Here is a 14,666-nt window from a genome sequence, read left to right on the forward strand (position 1 = left end):
GAACAGAGCAGAATAGAACAGAACAGAACAGAGCAGAATAGAACAGAACAGAGAAGAGTAGAACAGAGCAGAATAGAACAGAACAGAACAGAGCAGAATAGAACAGAACAGAGAAGAGTAGAACAGAACAGAGCAGAATAGAACAGAACAGAACAGAGCAGAATAGAACAGAACAGAGCAGAATAGAACAGAACAGAGAAGAGTAGAACAGAACAGAGCAGAATAGAACAGAACAGAACAGAGCAGAATAGAACAGAACAGAGAAGAGTAGAACCGAACAGAGCAGAATAGAACAGAACAGAACAGAGCAGAATAGAACAGAACAGAGCAGAATAGAACAGAACAGAGCAGAATAGAACAGAACAGAGAAGAATAGAATAGAACAGAACAGAGCAGAATAGAACAGAGCAGAATAGAATAGAACAGAATAGAACAGAGCAGAGTAGAACAGACCAAAATAGAAAAAAGCAAAACAGAACAGACCAGAGTAGAGCGGATGTCACGACTTCTGCCGAATTCGATGCCCCTCCTTGCTCGGGTGGTGTTCGGCGGTCGACGTCACCTGTCTTCTAGCCATCATTGATCAGTTTTTCATTTTCCATTGGTCTTGTCTTGTTTTCCTACACACCTATTTCCAATCCCATGAATTACATGTTGTGTATTTAACCCTCTGTTTTCCCTCATGCCCTTGTCGGTGATTGTTTTTGTGATGTTATGTTACGTGTGTTTTGTATCGGTGTGTGACGGGTATATGTTACCCATGTTATTTTGTACGTTGGTTTTGGAGTTTGTTTTTGAATTAAATACTCCAGATTAACCAATTTGGTTTCTCCTGCGCCTGACTTCCCTGTCACCTACATACACGAATATGACAGAATCACCGACCCGTATATTGAAGTCAGCAGGAGAAGATACCCCGGTCAGAGAGGTGGAAGAGCGCATCCAGGAGAATGCGGAGAAGCTACACCATCTATGCGCCGGCATGGATCGCGTTGTCCAGAATCTGGACCGCTGGGAGAGACAGGGAATTCATCCAGCGCCTCCACCAGCCCAACCGGGGTCTCTCCGAAGCGCCCCGTGCCAACCCGGAACCCGGTGGCATCAGTCTAACCTTGCCTCAGGGATACGACGGGAGTGCTGCCAACTGCCGGGGTTTCTTGCTCCAAGTAGAAATTTATATGGCCACGGTTCACCCAGTTCCAACTGACCGTGAGAAGAGTTTCGCCCTCGTCTTGTGCCTCACCGGGACAGCCCTGGAATGGGCCAGCGCTGTTTGTGGAGAAGGAGATGCGGCGTTGGACCATTATGAGGAGTTCACCCGCCGTTTTCGGGCAGTTTTCGACCACCCACCCGAGGGCAGAGCGGTGGGTGAGCGCCTCTACCATCTGAGGCAGGAGACGAGGAGCGTCCAGGATTTCGCCCTGGAATTCAGAACCCTGGCAGCTGGTACAGGATGGTATCACAGGGCCCTGATTGACCAATACCGCTGCAGTCTGCGAGAGGACGTCCGTCGGGAGCTGGCCTGCAGAGACACCACCCTCACCTTCGACCAGCTGGTGGATCTGTCCATCCGGCTGGACAACCTGCTGGCTGCTCGCGGATGTCCAGATCGGGGTCTGGTGGTTCCATCCTCCCGCACCCCCTCTGCTATACCCAGGGAACTGGGAGGGAGGGTGCACAGGGAGACTGGAGGGGGTTCCCGCTCGTGCACCATTGGTGGCCGCAGAGGTCACACTGCTGGTCAGTGCCGGATGGGTTCCTCTGGGAATCGAGGTAACAGGCAGGGCGCTCTGGCGCCACCCCAGGTGAGTAGGCACCATTCTTATCCAGAGCCCTCTGTTGCCCATATATTTGTGTCTGTCACTTTTCCTGATTTTTCCCCGCGTTCCCAGCATAAGGCGCTAGTAGATTCAGGCGTTGCTGGGAATTTTAATTGATCAAGCTTTTGCTCGTAGTTTAAGGATCCCCATTGTACCCGTGGATGTTCCATTCCCCGTTCACACCTTAGATAGTCGACCATTAGGGTCAGGGTTGATCAAGGAGGCCACAGCTCCTTTGAGTATGGTGATGCAGGGGGGTCACAAGGAAGTCTTTTCCTTATTGACACTCCTGCGTATCCCGTGGTGCTGGGTCTACCTTGGTTAACTAGTCATAACCCCACTTTTTCTTGGCCACAGATGGCTCTCACGGGGTGGTCGCGAGAGTGCTCAGGTAGGTGTGTAGGGGTTTCCGTTGGTGCTACTACGGTGGAAAGTCCAGACCAGGTCTCCACCGTGCGCATTCCCCCTGAATATGCCGATTTGGCTCTCGCCTTCTGTAAAAGGAAGGCGACTCAATTACCACCCCATCGACAGGGGGATTGTGTGATAAATCTCATGGTAGAATCTGCACTTCCCAAGAGTCACGTGTATCCCCTGTCGCAAGCGGAGACGGTGGCTATGGAGACATATATCTCCAAGTCCCTGCGTCAGGGGTACATTAGGTCCTCCATTTCACCTGTCTCCTCGAGTTTCTTTTTTGTGAAGAAGAAGGATGGAGGTCTGCGCCCCTGCATTGATTATCGAGGTCTAAATAAAATTACGGTGGGATACAGTTACCCACTACCTCTGATCACCACAGCGATTGAGTTAATGCACGGGGCGCGCTTCTTCACTAAACTGGATCTCAGGAGTGCGTATAATCTGGTGCGTATCCGAGAAGGGGACGAGTGGAAGACAGCATTTAGTACCACCTCAGGGCACTATGAGTACCTCGTCATGCCGTACGGGTTGAAGAATGCTCCATCAGTCTTCCAATCTTTTGTAGACGAGATTTTCAGGGACCTGCACGGGCAGGGTGTAGTGGTGTATATCGATGACATTCTGATATACTCTGCTACACGCGCTGAGCATATGTCCCTGGTGCGCAGAGTACTTGGTCGCCTGTTGGAGCATGACCTGTATGTCAAGGCTGAGAAATGTCTGTTCTTTCAACAGTCCGTCTCCTTCTTAGGGTATCGCATATCTGCGTCAGGAGTGGAGATGGAGAGTGACCGCATTGCAGCCGTGCATAATTGGCCGACTCCAACCACGGTAAAGGAGGTGCAGCGATTTTTAGGGTTTGCCAATTACTACCGGAGGTTTATCCGGGGTTTTGGTCAGGTAGCTGCTCCCATTACCTCATTGCTGAAGGGGGGTCCGGTGCGTTTGCAGTGGTCGGCTGGGGCGGACAGGGCTTTTAGGAAACTGAAGGCTCTGTTTACCTCGGTTCCTGTGTTGGCTCATCCGGATCCGTCTTTGCAATTCATAGTGGAGGTGGACGCATCTGAGGCTGGGATAGGAGCTGTGCTCTCTCTGCGCTCGGGTACGCCATCTAAGCTCCGCCCCTGTGCCTTCTTTTCTAAGAAGCTCAGCCCGGTGGAGCGAAACTATGATGTGGGGGACCGGGAGTTGTTGGCTGTCGTCAAGGCTTTGAAGGTGTGGAGACATTGGCTTGAGGGTGCTAAACACCCTTTTCTCATCTGGACTGACCACCGCAATCTGGAGTACATCCGGGAGGTGAGGAGACTGAATCCTCGCCAGACAAGGTGGGCCATGTTTTTCACCCGTTTTGTGTTTACCCTCTCTTACAGACCAGGTTCCCAGAACGTTAAGGCAGACGCACTGTCCCGGCTGTATGACACAGAGGAGCGGTCCATGGATCCCACTCCCATAATCCCAGCCTCGTGTTTGGTGGCACCGGTAGTATGGGAGCTGGACGCGGACATTGAGCGGGCGTCACGTGCAGAGCCCGCTCCCCCTCAGTGTCCATCTGGGCGTCTGTACGTTCCGTCTGCTGTCCATGACTGATTGATCTACTGGGCTTACTCGTCAACCTCCTCTGGTCATCCTGGGATTGGGCGGACGATGCACTGTCTTAGTGGGAGGTACTGGTGGCCCACTTTAGCTAAGGACGTGAGGGTTTATGTTTCATCCTGCTCAGTGTGCGCCCAGTGCAAGGCTCCTAGACACCTACCCAGAGGTAAGTTACAACCCTTACCCGTTCCACAACGGCCGTGGTTGCACTTGTCGGTGGATTTCATAACCGATCTTCCACCTTCACAAGGTAGCACCACAATCCTGGTCGTTGTGGATCGTTTTTCTAAGTCCTGTCGTCTCCTCCCTTTGCCCGGTCCCCCTACGGCCCTACAAACGGCAGAGGCTCTGTTTACACACGTCTTTCGGCACTACAGGGTGCCTGAGGATATAGTGTCTGATCGGGGTCCCCAGTTCACTTCTAGGGTCTGGAAGGCATTCATGGAACGTCTGGGGGTCTCCGTCAGCCTTACCTCGGGTTTTCACCCTGAGAGTAACGGGCAGGTGGAGAGAGTTAACCAGGATGTGGGTAGGTTTCTGAGGTCTTATTGCCAGGATCGGCCGGGGAAGTGGGCGGAGTTTGTGCCCTGGGCAGAGATGGCTCAGAACTCGCTCCGTCACTCCTCCACTAATCCATCTCCCTTTCAGTGTGTGTTGGGGTATCAGCCGGTTCTGGCCCCTTGGCATCAGAGTCAGACCGAGGCTCCTGCGGTGGACGACTGGTTCCGGCGCACGGAGGAAACCTGGGACACCGCTCATGTCCGCCTTCAGCGCGCCGTGCGGTGCCAGAAAATTGGCGCAGACCGTTGCCGCAGTGAGGCCCCGGTGTTCGCACCGGGGGACAGGGTCTGGCTCTCGACCAGAAACCTGCCCCTCCGCCTGCCCTGCCGGAAGCTGGGTCCGCAGTTTGTGGGGCCGTTTAAAGTCCTCAGGAGAGTTAACGAGGTATGTTATAGGTTAAAGCTCCCCTCCTATTACCGCATTAACCCCTCGTTCCATGTGTCTCTCCTCAGGCCGGTGGTGGCTGGCCCACTCCAGGAGGCTGAGGTGCGGGAGGTTCCTCCGCCCCCTCTGGACATTGAGGGGGCCCCGGCGTACTCCGTTCGATCCATCCTGGATTTGAGACGTCGGGCGAGGGGTCTTCAGTACCTTGTGGACTGGGAGGGGTACGGTCCGGAGGAGAGATGCTGGGTTCTGGTGGAGGATGTGTTAGATCCTTCCCTGTTTAGAGTGTTCCATCGTCTCCATCCGGATCGCCCTGCACCTCGTCCTCCGGGTCGCCCCCGAGGCCGGTGTCAGGGGGGGGGGGGGGTACTGTCACGACTTCTGCCGAAGTCGATGCCCCTCCTTGCTCGGGTGGTGTTCGGCGGTCGACGTCACCTGTCTTCTAGCCATCATTGATCAGTTTTTCATTTTCCATTGGTCTTGTCTTGTTTTCCTACACACCTGTTTCCAATGCCATTAGTTACATGTTGTGTATTTAACCCTCTGTTTTCCCTCATGCCCTTGTCGGTGATTGTTTTTGTGATGTTATGTTACGTGTGTTTTGTATCGGTGTGTGACGGGTATATGTTACCCATGTTATTTTGTACGTTGGTTTTGGAGTTTGTTTTTGAATTAAATACTCCAGATTAACCAATTTGGTTTCTCCTGCGCCTGACTTCCCTGCCACCTACATATACGAATATGACAGTAGAGTAGAAAAGAACAGAGCAGAGTAGAGTAGAACAGAGCAGAACAGAGCAGAATAGAATAGAGCAGAATAGAACAGAACAGAGCAGAAAAGAACAGAGCAGAAAAGAACAGAGCAGAGTAGAATAGAGCAGAGTAGAACGAGCAGAATAGAATAGAACAGAGAAGAACAGAATAGAACAGAACCGAGCAGAATAGAATAGAACAGAACAGAGGAGAACAGAATGGAACAGAACAGAATAGAACAGAACAGAGCAGAATAGAACAGAATAGAACAGAGCAGAATATAACAGAATAGAATAGAATAGAACAGAACAGAATAGAACAGAGCAGAATAGAACAGAACAGAGCAGAGTAGAACAGAGCAAAATAGAACAGAACAGAACAGAGTAGAATAGAACAGAACAAAACAGAGAAGAACAGAGTAGAACAGAACCGAACAGAACAGAGAAGAGTAGAATAGAACAGAACAGAGCAGAATTGTCACGGTTGTCGTAGGAGTGAGCGGACCAAAGTGCAGCGTGTGTCGTTCCACATTTTATTTATACTGTGAAACTATGCAATACATAAATAAACTGAATGACAAAAAACAACAAACCGTGACGCAGAGGTGAAACATACACTACTCAAAATTAATCTCCCACAAACCCAGGTGGGACAAACACCAACTTAAATATGACCTCCAATTAGAGACAACGATGACCAGCTGCCTCTAATTGGAGATCATCTCAAACAAAGCCCAACATAGAAATACAAAAACTAGAACAACCCAACATAGAAATACAAACTAGAACATAACAACCTAGAAAAACGAAACTAGAAAACCCCCCTGTCACGCCCTGACCTACTCTACCATAGAAAATAACAACTTACTATGGTCAGGACGTGACAAGAATAGAACAGAACAAAACAGAATAGAACAGAGCAGAATAGAACAGAAAAGAGCAGAATAGAACAGAACAGAACAGAACAGAGCAGAACAGAAGAGAGCAGAATAGAACAGAACAGAGCAGAATAGAACAGAGCAGAATAGAACAGAACAGAGCAGAATAGAACAGAGCAGAATAGAACAGAACAGAGCAGAATAGAACAGAACAGAATAGAACAGAACAGAACAGAATAGAACAGAACAGAAGAGAATAGAACACAATAAAATAAGATAAAATAGAACAGAATACAATAGAACAGAACAGAACAGAGCAGAACAGAATAGAACAGAGCAGAATAGAACAGAAAAGAGCAGAATAGAACAGAACAGAACAGAGCAGAACAGAAGAGAGCAGAATAGAACAGAACAGAGCAGAATAGAACAGAGCAGAATAGAACAGAACAGAGCAGAATAGAACAGAGCAGAATAGAACAGAACAGAGCAGAATAGAACAGAAGCGAACAGAATAGAACAGAACAGAAGAGAATAGAACACAATAAAATAAGATAAAATAGAACAGAATACAATAGAACAGAACAGAACAGAGCAGAACAGAATAGAACAGAGCAGAATAGAACAGAACAGAATAGAATAGAACAGAGCAGAATACAATTGTCATAATCTTCGTCGTCTGAAGAGGAGAAATCATCGGACCAATATGCAGCGGGTATATTGCTCATCTTCGTATTTATTGAAGGTAAACACACTTAAACAAAATAACGACGATAACAGTCCAGTAAGGTGCACAGACTAAACTGGAAACAACCACCCACAAACACAAGTGAAAACAAACACACTAAATATGGTCTCCAATTAGAGACAGCAACCACCAGCTGCCTCTAATTGGAGGTCATTGAAAAAACACAACATAGAAAGAGAAACCTAGAATAAACATAGAAATAGAAAATATAGAACATACATCAAAACCACGAAACCCACAAAACAAACACCCCCTGCCACGCCCTGACCAACTACAATAACAAATAACCCCTTTTACTGGTCAGGACGTGACAAGAATAGAACAGAACAGAATAGAACAGAATATAATAGAACAGAACAGAACAGAGCAGAATAGAATAGAACAGATCAGAGCAGAGTAGAACAGAACAGAGCAGAATAGAACAGAGCAGAATAGAATAGAACAGATCAGAATAGAACAGATCAGAGTAGAACAGAACAGAGTAGAACAGAACAGAGCAGAATAGAATAGAACAAAACAGAACAGAGCAGAATATAATAGAAGAGACCAGAGCAGAGTAGAACAGAATAGAACAGAGTAGAATAGAATGGAATAGTCATAGCAACAGTTACCACAGTAATAGACTACCTACTAGGTTCCCTAGAGTCATAGCAACAGTTACCACAGTAATAGACTACCTACTAGGTTCCCTAGAGTCATAGCAACAGTTACCACAGTAATAGACTACCTACTAGGTTCCCTAGAGTCATAGCAACAGTTACCACAGTAATAGACAACCTACTAGGTTCCCTAGAGTCATAGCAACAGTTACCACAGTAATAGACTACCTACTAGGTTCCCTAGAGTCATAGCAACAGTTACCACAGTTATAGACTACATACTAGGTGTCAGTGATGAGGGACCAGCAGCGTCTCTATATAGTGCACTACTATAGACTAGAGCCCTATTCCCTATATAGTGCACTACTTTAGACCAGAGCCCTATTCCCAATATAGTGCACTACTATAGACTAGAGCCCTATTCCCTATATAGTGTGCTACATTTGACTAGAGCTCTATCGGTGCCCATTTGGGAGCCATCCTGTAACTGAAGTCTTTAATAAGGGTATTAGGCCCCGGAGGTTTAATGCGCTTTACAGGAGAGAGAGAGCTGCACACTATCCCTGTAAAGTCTTTACTCAGATAGAAGAGAGAGACAGAAAGAGAGAGAGGGTTGGGGAGGGAGAGAGAGGGGAGGGAGGGAGATAGAGTGGGAGAGAGCGAGAGAGAGAAAGAGGGAGAGAGAGAGAGGGTGGGGGAGAGAGAGAGAGAGGGAGAGAGAGAGGGAGAGAGAGGGGGAGGGAGATAGAGAGAGAGAGAGAGAGAGAGAGAATGAGAGAGAGAGTGAGAGAGGGGGAGGGAGAGAGAGAGAGCTGCACACTATCCCTGGAAAGTCTATACTCAGATAGAAGAGGAGAGAGAGAGAGAGAGAGAGAGAGAGACAGGGTGGGGAGGGAGATAGAGAGTGAGAGAGAGAGGGAGAGAGGGGGGAGGGAGATAGAGGGAGGGAGGGAGATAGAGAGAATGAGAGAGTGAGAGCGAGAGAGGGAGAGGGAGAGCTGCACACTATCCCTGGAAAGTCTATACTCAGATAGAAGAGAGAGAGAGAGAGAGAGAGGGTGGGGAGGGAGATAGAGAGAGTGAGAGAGAGAGAGGGAGAGAGGGGGGGAGATAGAGAGAGAGAGAGAGGAGGGAGGGAGATAGAGAGAATGAGAGAGAGAGAGGGGGGGGAATGTCTTTATTCTTTTGGAACTTTTGTGAGTGTAATGTTTACTGTTAATTTTTTATCGTTTATGTCACTTGTGTTTATTATTTATTTCACTTGATTTGGCAATGTAAACATATGTTTCACATGCCAATGAAGCCCCTTAAATTGAAATTGAATTGAAAGAGAGTAGAGGAGAGAAAAAGGGAGAGACAGAGGCCGATCGCACTACCCTGTGTTGCGCCTTACGGTCAGATGCCGAGCAGTTTCCATACCAGGCGGTGATGCAACCGGTCAGGATGCTCTCGATGGTGCAGCTGTAGAACCTTTTGAGGATCTGCGGACCCATGACACACACAACTCTAGATCTGTTTACCTATACACACACACACACACACACACACACACACAACTGAAAAGCGGGCTGACATAATGGAGTGTCAGGATGGAGGGATGATTTACGTAACGAAGGGTTGAATGTTTGATGGATGCCTCGTCTATTGAGGAAAGACCAAAGTGGTCTTTCCAAACACACACACACACACACACACACACACACACACACACACACACACACACACACACACACACACACACACACACACACACACACACACACCACACACACGCTAAAGAAGGCACAACTCATACAACATTAACAACATCATTTAATTTGAACATTCTGGGAAAGACAGCTAAACCCCAAAGATGATAGTCTGATTCTGAAGAATCCCTGGATATAACTGATTCATGTCAGAGAGAGAGAGCAAGAGAGAGAGAGAGTGTGTGTGAGAGAGGGAGAGAGAGAGACAGAGAGAGACAGAGTGTGAGTGAGTGAGTGAGTGAGGGAGAGAGAGAGAGAGAGAGAGAGAGAGAGCGAGAGAGAGAGAGAGAAAGAATGTGTGTGAGAGAGGGAGAGAGAGAGTGTGTGTGTGAGAGAGAGCGAGAGACAGAGAGAGACAGAGAGAGAGAGTGTGTGTGAGTGAGGGAGAGAGAGAGAGAGAGTGTGTGAGAGAGAGAGAGGGAGAGAGAGAGAGAGAGAGAGAGAGAATAAAGGAGTAATGATCCTTAAACAAAGCCAGGTACTTTGCTATTCTGTCAGAAAAAAATTGAAAATACTTCAATTTAAATCAACTCCCACTACGATAACAGCAGGAAGGCAGACCAACAAACAGAGAGAGGGAGGGAGAGAAGAAGGGAGGGAGGAAGGGAGTCAGGGAGGTGTTCAAAAAAAGAGAGAGAGGAGGAGAGGTATAGAAGAGAGCGATCAAGAGTAACAGAGAGCGAGAGAGGAGAGAGGAAGAGGAAGAGAAAGAATACAGAAGGAGAAAGAGAGAGAGAGAGAGAGAGAGAGAGAGAGAGAGAGAGAGAGAGGAAGAGAGATGGAAGAGAGAGATATTACACAAGGCCTCCAACAAAAAATTATGTGGGCAATTTTTGTCTCCATGGAAACAGTGTTTTCAGAGTGTCACCACTTTTGTTATGGCAGAGCTTCACAGTATTATGTAAGCTGTACTAGCCCCCCATTCACAAACCATTAGAGACGCTAACGCTAACCCACCATTCACAAACCCTTAGAGACGCTAACGCTAGCCCACCATTCACAAACCCTTAGAGACGCTAACGCTAGCCCACCATTCACAAACCATTAGAGATGCTAACGCTAGCCCACCCAAAGCCCAAACCCTTAGAGATGCTAACGCTAGCCCACCCAAAGCCCACACCCTTAAAGACGCTAACGCTAGCCCACCCAAAGCCCAAACCCTTAGAGACGCTAACGCTAGCCCACCATTCACAACACTAGCCCTCCATGTAGTGATTAAGTAAGTCGCCTATTTACAACCAGTAGTAGATTAACAGGAAGTCCTGTTCACTACCATGGACACTACCATGGACACACTCTGGTTTCTATCTGCTTACCACCAGAGGAGAGACTACATCGGAATAGACAAGGATCTGGTTTCCATTTCATAATTAAAAAAAAAAACATTTTTTACATCATTCCACGGATGTTCTTATCCAGAGCGACTTACAGAAGTGAGTGCATACATTTTAATACTTTTTTTCCATACTGGTCGCGCGTGGGAATCGAACCCACAACCTTGGCGTGTTCAGCCATGCTCTAACAACTGAGCTACACAGGACCAGGCTGTTCAGCACCAGGGACAGCAGCCCTGGGCAAAGTCTTAGGATGAGACCAGGCTGTTAGTGCACGACTTTCCCTACATAATACACCCTCTTCCCTACATAATACACCCTCTTCCCTACATAATACACGCTATTCCCTACATAATACACCCTCTTCCCTACATAATACACCCTATTCCCTACATAATACACCCTCTTCCCTACATAATACACCCTCTTCCCTACTTAATACACCATATTCCCTACATAATACACCCTATTCCCTACATAGTGCACGACTTTCCATACATAATACACCCTATTCCCTACATAATACACCCTATTCCCTACATAGTGCACAACTTTCCATACATAATAGACCCTATTCCCTACATAATACACCCTATTCCCTACATAGTGCACAACTTTCCATACATAATAGACCCTATTCCCTACATAATACACCCTATTCCATACATAATACACCCTATTCCCTACATAATACACACTCTTCCCTAAACACCACACCCTATTCCCTACATAACACACCCTATTCCCTACATAACACACCCTATTCCCTACATAACACACCCAATTCCCTACATAATACACCCTATTCCCTACATAATACACACTCTTCCCTAAACAACACACCCTATTCCCTACATAACACACCCAATTCCCTACATAATACACCCTATTCCCTACATATTACACCCTATTCCCTACATAATACACCCTATTCCCTACATAATACTATGTAGTATTAACCAGAGGGTAGACAGTAGATCACTATGTAGTATTAACCAGAGGGTAGACAGTAGATCACTAGTATAGACCAGAGGGTAGACAGTAGATCACTAGTATAGACCAGAGGGTAGACAGTAGATCACTAGTATAGACCAGAAGGTAGACAGTAGATCACTAGTATAGACCAGAGGGTTGACAGTAGATCACTAGTATAGACCAGAGGGTTTATGTAGGCACTAGGGTGGCATTTAGTGACAAAGCCTTGGACTGTTACTATTTATACTATTACTATTTAGACTGTTACTATTTAGACTGTTACTATTTAGACTGTTACTATTTAGATTGTTACTATTCAGACTGTTACTATTTAGACTGTTACTATTTAGACTGTTACTATTTAGACTGTTACTATTTAAACTATTAGCTATTTAGACTGTTACTATTTAGACTGTTACTATTTAGACTGTTACTATTTAGACTGTTACTATTTAGACTGTTACTATTTAAACTGTTAGCTATTTAGACTGTTACTATTTAGACTGTTACTATTTAGACTGTTACTATTTAGACTGTTACTATTTAGACTGTTAGCTATTTCCAACCAGTATGGAGCAGATAGGAATAAATTATCAAGATGAACTAACAATAATACAATGACAGAAGTGACTGGGACACCAGATCTGGTTTTCACTGGGACACCAGATCTGGCTTAGACTGGGACACCAGATCTGAATGACAGAAGAAACTGGGACACCAGATCCGGCTTAGAATGGGACACCAGATATGAATGACAGAAGAGAATGGGACACCAGATATGACTTAGAATGGAACACCAGATCTGGTTTACACTGGGACACCAGATCTGACTTAGAATGGGACACCAGATATGAATGACTGAAGCGACTGGGACACCAAATCTGGTTTACACTGGGACACCAGATCTGACTTAGAATGGGACACCAGATCGGAATGACAGAAGCGAATGGGACACCAGATCAGAATGACAGAAGAGAATGGGACACCAGATATGAATGACAGAAGAGAATGGGATACCAGATATGAATGACAGAAGAGAATGGGACACCAGATATGAATGACAGAAGAGAATGGGACACCAGATATGAATGACAGAAGAGAATGGGACACCAGATATGAATGACAGAAGAGAATGGGACACCAGATCGGAATGACAGAAGAGAATGGGACACCAGATCGGAATGACAGAAGAGAATGGGACACCAGATCTGAATGACAGAAGAGAATGGGACACCAGATCTGAATGACAGAAGAGAATGGGACACCAGATCGGAATGACAGAAGAGAATGGGACACCAGATCGGAATGACAGAAGAGAATAGGACACCAGATATGAATGACAGAAGAGAATGGGATACCAGATATGAATGACAGAAGAGAATGGGACACCAGATATAAATGACAGAAGAGAATGGGACACCAGATATGAATGACAGAAGATAATGGGACACCAGATATAAATGACAGAAGAGAATGGGACACCAGATATAAATGACAGAAGAGAATGGGACACCAGATATAAATGACAGAAGAGAATGGGACACCAGATATGAATGACAGAAGAGAATGGGACACCAGATATAAATGACAGAACTATTTAGACTGTTACTATTTAGACTGTTACTATTTAAACTGTTACTATTTAGACTGTTAGCTATTTCCAACCAGTATGGAGCAGATAGGAATAAATGATCAAGATGAACTAACAATAATACAATGACAGAAGTGACTGGGACACCAGATCTGGTTTTCACTGGGACACCAGATCTGGCTTAGACTGGGACACCTGATCTGAATGACAGAAGAAACTGGGACACCAGATCCGGCTTAGAATGGGACACCAGATATAAATGACAGAAGAGAATGGGACACCAGATATGACTTAGAATGGAACACCAGATCTGGTTTACACAGGGACACCAGATCTGACTTAGAATGGGACACCAGATATGAATGACTGAAGCGACTGGGACACCAAATCTGGTTTACACTGGGACACCAGATCTGACTTAGAATGGGACACCAGATATGAATGACAGAAGAGAATGGGACACCAGATCTGACTTAGAAAGGGACACCAGATCCGGCTTAGAATGGGACAACAGATATGAATGACAGAAGAGAATGGGACACCAGATATGAATGACAGAAGAGAATGGGACACCAGATCTGACTAAGAATGGGACACCAGATCTGAATGACTGAAGCGACTGGGACACCAAATCTGGTTTACACTGGGACACCAGATCTGACTTAGAATGGGACACCAGATATGAATGACAGAAGAGAATGGGACACCAGATCTGACTTAGAAAGGGACACCAGATCCGGCTTAGAATGGGACAACAGATATGAATGACAGAAGAGAATGGGACACCAGATATGAATGACAGAAGATAATGGGACACCAGATCTGGTTTACCCTGGGACACCAGATCTGACTTAGAATGGGACACCAGATCTGGCTTAGAATGGGACACCAGATCTGACTTAGAATGGAACGCCAGATATGAATGACAGAAGAGAATTGGACACCAGATATGAATAACTGAAGAGAATGAGACACCTGATCTGGCTTAGAATGGGACACCAGATATGAATGACAGAAGAGAATGGGACACCAGATCTGACTTAGAATGGGACACCAGATATGAATGACAGAAGAGGATGGGACACCAGATCAAACTTAGAATGGGACACCAGATATAAATGACAGAAGAGAATGGGACACCAGATCTGAATGACAGAAGATAATGGGACACCAGATCTGAATGACAGGAGAGAATGGGACACCAGATATAAATGACAGAAGAGAATGGGACACCAGATATGAATGACAGAAGAGAATAGGACACCA

This window comes from Salmo salar, chromosome 02 (genome assembly GCF_965601325.2).
Source record: "Salmo salar chromosome 02, fSalSal1, whole genome shotgun sequence".
Taxonomy (NCBI): domain Eukaryota; kingdom Metazoa; phylum Chordata; class Actinopteri; order Salmoniformes; family Salmonidae; genus Salmo; species Salmo salar.